This window comes from Bos mutus, chromosome 5 (genome assembly GCF_027580195.1).
Source record: "Bos mutus isolate GX-2022 chromosome 5, NWIPB_WYAK_1.1, whole genome shotgun sequence".
NCBI lineage: Eukaryota > Metazoa > Chordata > Mammalia > Artiodactyla > Bovidae > Bos > Bos mutus.
In genome coordinates this window covers 65,862,934-65,871,230 of record NC_091621.1, presented here as the reverse complement: position 1 = coordinate 65,871,230, position 8,297 = coordinate 65,862,934, and the positions used below count along the sequence as shown (strand labels likewise).

At 40.7% G+C, this 8,297-nt stretch overlaps 1 non-coding gene across 1 annotated transcript; it reads left to right on the top strand.

The window, feature by feature from the left end:
* The first annotated feature begins 247 nt into the window (after positions 1-247).
* On the top strand, positions 248-357 carry LOC138988022 (U6 spliceosomal RNA). Its single transcript, XR_011464370.1, has one exon. It is a non-coding gene; the product is annotated as a U6 spliceosomal RNA (small nuclear RNA).
* Positions 358-8,297: the final 7,940 nt, after the last annotated feature.

Below are 8,297 nucleotides of genomic sequence, written 5' to 3'. Positions count from 1 at the left end.
GCCTTAAGAGAATACATGTTATTTTCAGTATTTATTGACTGCCTACTGTGTGCCAAATCTTCTCTTGGCAGGCTATTTCCTGAATGAGCTCATAACTTACTCCAGGGATTTGGCTATGGAAGTAATTTAATGTGATTGGACAGAAAAATGACTCCATTCATCAAACTGATATATTTACAAATTAAAATATATGAATCAGGATTTATGCTCCTATAGTTCATTTATTATAATAAATATTAGAAATCTAGTGCTCACTTCAGCAGTACATATACTAAAATTGGAATATATATTACATTGAAGAGTAGCATGGCCTTGTACAAAGATGACATGCAAATTTGTGAGGCATTCCATATTTTTAAAAAATCCATTAGAACTCTACATCTAGGCTACATCAAATTAATGAATATTTTAATAAAGAAAATGTCATTTTAAAAAATTCACTTTCAAGTCATTTAGCTTAAAAGATTTGTCCCAAATCTACCCATAATTTGAGAACATATGTACAGGCTGTGTTTTCTTTGGAATTTGACTGTTGTGTGAAGTGATTATCTGGTAATTGAAACAGTGCAGAATTTTCTTTACTTTGAAGTGCATGTATGTTTGGTCACATTTCTGCTGAGGTAGTACAGTGTGATCATTTTCATTGCTTTTCTTCTATTAATACTGCAGAAACTTTTTCAATAAGAGAAGCTGGTTGCAATCTCAACTTTAAAATAGGCAAAGAACTTTCCATGCAAAACAAAATTCTCTTCTATTTAGTTGACCAGAAGGAGGCTCTCTTCTACCTCCCTGTATGAAGTTAGACTAAAAACTTGTGAACTTACTTCTTCTAGGTGGTTCTAAAGTGTCCCAAGCTATCTCTGTCATTGGTGGTAGAAGGGGCAGCACCCTGAAATTTTCCCTGGAGGAACAGAATTTAAATTTGCAATCATGGATAAGAAGTGAGTGTTAAGTGTTCTTTCCTTCCAGCTCAGTCATATATTTCTCTTCTAGTTGAATAACAATTAATAAAAATGTTAGGATAAAACACTCCCCATTAACTTGGGCTATTTCAACATTCCTTAACTTAATTTTTATGGCTTTGTTTTTCAAGACTGTCTTTAAATCTCCAATATGATTTTTAAGAGTATTTTGAAATGAATCAGTAAGGCATTTGGATTTTTAAAAAGTATAGTTATGCTTCTACCTACTTATCCCTCTTTGTATATATGTATAAGTAAGATACAGCCTATGTATCTATAAGTAAGAGACATTTCTCATGTGTATAACATAGGATAATCTCACTCATCCCAGATGCTCTAATTACATTGCTTTTATCAATAAAGAAGCCACCCAGTGGCAGGTATGTGTCCCAAGGGTATTAGACACAGCTTTGAAAAATCAATAAAACTTGTCATAGGTTGAACTGTGTCTTCCCAAAAGATAGGCTGATGTCTTAAACCCAGGGATCTGTGAATGTGACCTTTTTTGGAAATAGATTCTTACAGTTGTAGCCAAACTAAAATAAGGTCACCAGGGTGGGCTCATAATCTAATATGACTGGAGTCCATATAAGAAGAGGAAGACACTGTGTGAAGGCACAGAGACAGAGAGATGCGCAGGAAAGAGGGCTGTGTGACAAGAGAGGGAGAGACTGGAGTGAAGCCGCCGCAGACCTGGGGGCACCAAGGATTGTGGGCCCCACCAGGAGACAGTGAGAGCGCCCCCGCCAGGAGACAGTGAGAGCGCCCCCGCCAGGAGACAGTGAGAGCGCCCCCGCCAGGAGACAGTGAGAGCGCCCCCGCCAGGAGACAGTGAGAGGCAAGGAGCGACTCTGCCTCTTCGGACCCCTTAGCAGGCTCCTTCTGACACCTTGATTTCAGAACTTTTGGCCTCTAGAACTGTAAGAGAATAATTTTCTGTTGTTTTAAGTAAAGAAAAAAAAAAAAAAAAAAAGAAGCCACTAGTAGATTCAGAATACTGAACAGAAGGTCCAAATCCTTGAGAGTAAAGAGGGGTGTGAAGATGCAACCGTCACTGTGGGTACACAATCTGCCGTATGATGTCATGAGATCATCTTGAACCAATGGATTTTTGAGTGGTCATCCCTCTTCATTGTCTTGGAGGGCAGTTTATGTGGTTGTTGCAGAAAACAGCATTGTTGCTCTTTTGAGAAGCCTTTCCCTTTAACGATGGAGCAGAGCTAGTTATGAAATACCCAACTGTGACTAATTTTGGAGGAGTAACGTCTCACATAAATTGTCTCCTGGAGATGCTGTTGGAGCCAGTGAACAGCAGAATGATGATGAGTTTATCTGTGCTAATTGTGCCTTTGAGGAATTTTTTTCTGGACAGAGCACAAAGCAGATCAATGATGCACTTCTCACCTCTTTGGCATGAAGATTCTGATTGTTGATAACTGTGGTAGGCAGAATAATGACCCTGAACATCTCCATGCCCTAATCTCTGGAACCTGTGAATATGCTGTTTCATGGTAAAAAAAAAAGAGCTTTGCAGAGGTAATTCAGGTTATAGATATTACGATGAGGAGATGATTGTAGTGGGGCCAGTCTAATCACATGATCCCTTAAAAGCAGAGAACTTTCTCCAGCTGGAGGAAGATGTAGCAGAAGGAAAAGCCAGAAAATTCCAAGTGTGAGAAGGAGTCTATGCACTGTTGGTCATTCTAAGATGTCAGGGGTCACATGTGAGGGCTGAAAAGAAGCTTATAGAGCTAGGGCCATGCCTCATTGACAGCCTGTAGGGAAATGGGGACCTTAGTCTTACAACTCCAAGGAAGTGAACTCAGCCAACAACACAAATGAGCTTGAAACCTGATTCTTCCCTAAACCTCTGGGTAAGGAGTACAGCCTTGCCCTCATCTTGATTTTAGCTTGGTGAACCACATAACAGGCTTATGCCCTACAGAAACTAAGATAATGAATTTGTGCTGTTGCCAAGTCACTAAGTTTGTGGCAATTTGTCACAGTATCAGTGGAAAACTAAATCAGAAAACATTTGGAAGAAAATGGTGTTTGTGTTGGATTGTGACTTTGGTAGTGGACTGTTACAATGAATCATGCCTCCATGAATCTAGTCCAGTGACTTTGGGCTTTAGCCACTGGATATTAACAAATGTAATAACAACAGAGACATGACAAATTTATTTGTTTCCTATTGACTTTTAAACAAATTACACAAATTTACTGGCTTGAAACAAAACAGACATAATTTCGTAGATCAGAAGTTTCACTGGGCCAAAAGTCAAGATCTCAGCAGGACTGCATTCCTTCTAGAGGCTCTAGGGGAGCATCTGTCTCTTTGCCTTGTCCAGCTCTGAAGGTCCCTTCATTCCTTGGCTTATGGCCCCTTCCTGCCCCTTCAAAGACATCAATATAACATCAATTCCCTTACTCTTTCTTCCTTCTTATAGAGACTCTTGTGATTACATTAGGACCATTAGCATAAGCCAGGCCAATTCTTCCACCTCACCGTAACTTAATCACATATGCACCATCTCTTTTGCAATGTAAGATAACATATTCACAGGTTTGGAGGCTTAGAGCAAGGGTATCTTTATAGGGAGCATTATACTACCTACTCCTAAAGTGTTGCTTTGTGTGTTTATATTCTTGGAATGCTCACTCTTTGAATTCCCCCTCTTGAAATACAATTTCTGTACTGTAGGAAATCCAAGCAACCATGTAGGGAGGCCTCCACATAGAGGAATCAAGGCCTCAGGCCAACACTCCTATCTGACCTCCCAGCTGGCAGCCAACACCAGCTCCCTTCCCTGTAAGCATGGCCATTGTAGACCTTTCAACTAGCCCTGTACCCTACCCATCACCACAGAGGTGGAACTGCCTGCTCAATGCAGAGAATCATGAAAGATAATTAATGGTAGTTGCTCTTTTAAGCTCCCAAAGTTTGAGAGTGCTGTGTTATGTGGCAATGGACAATTGAAATAATGTTGTAGTCCCTTTTATAACTACCTGCTGCTGCTAAGTTGCTTCAGTTATGTCCGACTCTGTGCAACCCCATAGACCGCAGCCCAGCAGGCTTCCCTGTCCCTGGGATTCTCCAGGCAAGAACACTGGAGTGGGTTGCCATTTCCTTCTCCAATGAATGAAAGTGAACAGTGAAAGTGAAGTTGCTCAGTTGTGTCTGACTCCTAGTGACCCCATGGACTGCAGCCTACCAGGCTCCTCCATCCATGGGATTTGTCAGGCAAGAGTACTGGAGTGGGGTGCCATTGCCTTCTCTATTATAACTACCTAACTACTTGAAATAGATGAATTCTGATCTGAGGAAGATGGGTTCTTTTTCAGGCATTCAGGTGAAATAGATGACACAGGTCAAAATGCATACAGTCAAGAGTGCAGTGCCCGGCACATGGTTAAGTTTAGTCACTCAGTCGTGTCTGGCTCTGTGACCCCATGGACTGTAGGCTTCCCTGTCCATCACCAATTCCTGGAGCTTGCTCAAACTCATGTCCATTGAGTTGATGATGCCATCAAACCATCTCAACCTCTGTTGTCCTCTTCTCCTCCTGCCCTCGATCTTTCCCAGCATCAGGGTCTTTCCCAATGCGTCAGTTTTCGCATCAGGTGGCCAAAGTATTGGAGCTCAGCATCAGCATATAGTAGGTGTTGTAAAATTATAATTGGCTTTTTCCAAGCAGTCTTTCTGCTGCAGACATTTCCACATGCCTCCTTATTGAAAGAGATTTCTCTCTTTTCGAGATGTATTTGATTTGGCATATAATGAAGTATAATGTATTACTTGATAATTTTGCTTGGTGGCCCATAATTTAAAGTCATAAAGTCTTAACCTGAAAAATATCTATATTTGTTTCAAAATATCATTTCTCAGAAAATACATCATGACTAAAATTTTGAATATGAAGTAGAGTCTTACAGTTCATATTGTTTAATTGTACTGTCACACAAGAATCTCTTTTCCTTAGTTTGTTCAATTGCTGTAAGTGACTTATGAAAGTAATATAATTATAACTTGTAATCATAAATGCATTCATAGATTTCATGGAGCAAGCTGAATATGAAACTGTTCATTTGGAGCCAAATTGATTACCATTTGAAAACAGTAAATGGAGTAGCTGATTAGAATACACTGAAAAGAGTCATGATTTAATTTTTTATCACTTAGAAAACTCTGATGCTATGTGTCTTAATGGCAGTTTTGAGGGGCATAAGGATTGACATGTTTTCCTGAGCTAAGTGATATGGCTGTGCTGACTCAGCGAAAAATGCACATTTCAAAAATACTTGAAGTAAGTGATACAATGCAATGTCATGTGATCAAAATCACCACCTGAGTATTAAAAATGTGAGTGAAATTTATAAGTAAGGTTTATTAAGCTCATTTAAAGCAACACACTGTGAGATTTGGCAGAAATCCAGCTTTGTGGAGGTTTTCAAGTTTTCATAGCAGTACTTGAATGGGTTAGGTTCACGTTGTGTTCAACCTGCTTTTCTTTCTCCCCACCTTGGAATCTCCACATTGAAGCTAGAGATATTTTTGAAAAACTCACAAGTCTGTCAATCCCCTGCTTAAAGCTCTTTAGTGGTTCCCTGTTGCTTCCACATAAAGCCTTTGCTCAGCATATAGGGCTCTGCTTGATCTGCTACTGCTGATCCTGCAGTCTTATCTCTTAGTGGTTTTTCTTTGCTTCTATGGCTCCAGACCTGGAGAAGAACTTATAATTTCCTAACCTCTTTTCTCTAGGCACCGCAGCCTGGCTATTTGCAGCACATCTGTAAAACCTTGTTTAAGTGTCACATCATCCAGAAAGATTTTCTTGACCCTCTTCACCAGGGAGCCTAAGAGAAATACCCTATCCACTTGAAGTACCTGTTTTACTCATTTGCTAGCACTGATCAAGCTATATCACAGTTGTTTCTTTCTTTCTTTTTTTTTTTTTTTTACAATTGTTTCTTTAATTGTCAACTTCCCTCAATTGAGCACAAGTGCCTGTTGGGAATATTGTCAGGTTCACAATGGAATCAGATGCCATGTACAATGCCTGGCACACAGAGGGACCCGAAACAAATTCACTGAATGAAAAATGGATATATTTGTTCAAAGGGAACAGGGTATAAAACAACCACCATCAGTGCCTGGCATTTAGTAGAGACTGGGTGTATGCTCGCTCATTCACCCCTCATCATGGATCAACACCACAGGATTTGTCGTTAGGCGCCTGCCATTTCCCACTGGTTTACCATGTGTTATTTACAAAGCAGTGAGCTGTTTGACTGTATGGTAACACCTTATAGAGCAATTTTCTTGGAATAAAATAGGCTGGATCTTTGAAACTGTAGCTTCTCATTTCTAGACCTTGGCATCTTATGACTTTAAATGTGCTTCCTTTTGGGTCTGGCTGGCTCCTTTCAGTTTAGTTCTTAGTCCAAATGGTTTCTTCTTAGAGAGCCTTTCTTGACCACTTACTTCAAATTCCTCCCCTCTCTCCTGTTTCCAGCTGATTTCAGCTATTACATCAAGTGGATTTAGTGCTTTCCATACTTATCACTCAGAGAAGGCAATGGCACCCCACTCCAGTACTCTTGCCTGGAGAATCCCAGGGATGGGGGAGCCTGGTGGGCTGCCGTCTGTGGGGTCGCACAGAGTCGGACACGACTGAAGCAACTTAGCAGCAGCAGCATACTTATCACTACATAAACTTATCTTGCTTATGTATTTCTTTTGCTTATTGACTATTACCACCTTACAGAATGAAAGTCTGTGAGGAGACTTACCTGGTGACGTGTCCAGTGGTTAAAACTCTATGCTTCCACTGCATGGGGTATGGACTTAGTCCCTGGTTGAGGAACTAAGATCCCACATGCTATGAGACATGGCCAAAAAATAAATAAAAATAAAAATTGATGCAAAAAAATCCATGATGAACAAAGAATAATTAAAAAAAAAAAGTCTATAAGATCAGGGCCCAGCCTGTTGCCGCAGTGCTTTGAACACTAGCTGGCATGTGGTGGGTGAATCCATGCATGAAGAAACCTTGAAAGAAAGCTTCCTCCAGCATTACCCCATGGCCAGTGTCCCTCAGAATCATCTCAGCTGCCATTATACAAACAAGGGTTCTCATCCGACAAATATTCAAATGCACATGTGAAGTGATATACTTGATACAATTTGTACATCCTATGATGACTTTCTATCAAGTCAATAGAACAGATGGCCAATAATTGTTAGTGACTTTCACTGGGGAAGAGAGAAAACGGCCAGATGATCTTGTGTAATCTATTAATTTTGGAAAGTACTGTGGCAAAATAATAGAGTTTCTTTTATTTAAACAACATGAGTAGGGGCTTCCCTGGTGGTCCAGTGGTTGGCATTCTGTGCTTACAATGCAGACGGCATGAGTTCTATCTCTGTGGCGGAAATAAGATCCCACATGCTATGCAGTGCAGCCAAGAAAACATAAAAACATGAGTAATATGAAAGCTATAATAAATTTTCTAATAAAAATATGCTAATAAAATTAGCTTTGGGGGGAATACCTAGTCATCTTTTCTTTGATTTTCTTGAGTGGCTTGTGCCCTAAACCCTGAAAGGAGGGCAGTACTGAAGGGGAAAACCTCTCTCTATGGCTGATTTCTTTCTAATTGACATATTGGTTGGTGAGATAGGATTAGAAAGCCATTCACTGGTTTGTAGTAATCGGTGGGTGAAGTCACCATGCATCCCGTCTCTGGTGTGTCACAGAGGATATTATAGTCCATTTTGCTCCACACAGGTGTTTTGGCTAAGATAGCTCTGTAGCTTCAGCCTTTCCCAAGATAGACCCCAAGGTCGAAATATGGGGAAAGAGTGGGACAAGTATTAGGGAACTTTACTAGTACTATAATGTAGCCAGTGCTCAGTTCAGTTCAGTTCAGTCTCTCAGTGGTGTCTGACTCTTTGCGACCCCATGAATCGCAGCACGCCAGGCCTCCCTGTCCATCACCAACTCCTGGAGTTCACTCAGACTCACGTGCATCAAGTCAGTGATGCCATCCAGCCATCTCATCCTCTGTCGTTCCCTTCTCTTCCTGCCCCCAATCCCTCCCAACATCAGAGTCTTTTCCAATGAGTCAACTCTTCGCATGAGGTGGCCAAAGTACTGGAGTTTCAGCTTTAGCATCATTCCTTCCAAAGAAATCCCAGGGCTGAGTGCTAGAGAGTGCTAAATCCATTCAGCAATTTTTTTGACCCCCATCTAGTCTCCTTTATTTGTTCTTCAAGTTTATCAGAACCCATAGGGGAAAAGATGAGAGAGTAGGTTTTCTAGACCCTCCAAC